The sequence below is a fragment of the Bos mutus genome, chromosome 16 (assembly GCF_027580195.1).
Source record: "Bos mutus isolate GX-2022 chromosome 16, NWIPB_WYAK_1.1, whole genome shotgun sequence".
Classification (NCBI taxonomy): Eukaryota; Metazoa; Chordata; class Mammalia; order Artiodactyla; family Bovidae; genus Bos; species Bos mutus.
Window position 1 is genome coordinate 29089389 of NC_091632.1, and position 654 is coordinate 29090042.

Here is a 654-nt window from a genome sequence, read left to right on the forward strand (position 1 = left end):
AGTGACTTCACTTCACTTCAGTGATACAATGGAAATTCAAACCCAGGTTTGAAGCCTGTGCCTTAACTGCCTTCTTTTCTTGCTTGTATCACCCATTTGGTGATTAATGATGGCTCTACTGTGATTCTTTTACGTATCTTTGGAGGAATTTTATATCTTGCATTATTATTAATCTTATATGTGAAAATCTCTGCCTAGATAACCAGTCCTACGAAGGCTGGGAGAGTCCAGCACAGGGCCTGGCCCACAGGAGGGCCTAAGAAAAATGTTCTCGTTTTGCTGTTGGTTCTGCTCAACCTGGGCTTCCCTGGTAGCTCAGATGGTAAAGAATCTGCTTGTAATGCAGAAGACCCAGGTTCAATCCCTGGCTGGGGATGATCCCCTGGAGAAGGGAATGGCAACCCACTCCAGTATTCTTGTCTGAAGAATCCCATAGACAGAGGAGCCTGGCAAGCTATAGTCCATGGGGTGGCAAAGAGTCAGACACAACTGAGCGATTAACATTCTGCTCAACTTAAGTACAGGAGTTCCTAACTTGTTTCCCTTGTTATAATGATGATGATGATGATGGATATTATTTATGCTATGTTCTTGATGCATCAGGCATTATACCAGGCTCGGCAACAGAGTATTGCACTTGATTTTCACTATAAT

At 43.3% G+C, this 654-nt stretch overlaps 1 non-coding gene across 1 annotated transcript; it reads left to right on the plus strand.

Annotated features, from left to right (window-relative positions):
- The first annotated feature begins 304 nt into the window (after nucleotides 1–304).
- On the plus strand, nucleotides 305–376 carry TRNAY-GUA (transfer RNA tyrosine (anticodon GUA)). Its single transcript has one exon. It is a non-coding gene; the product is annotated as a tRNA-Tyr (tRNA).
- The last annotated feature ends 278 nt before the right edge of the window (nucleotides 377–654 follow it).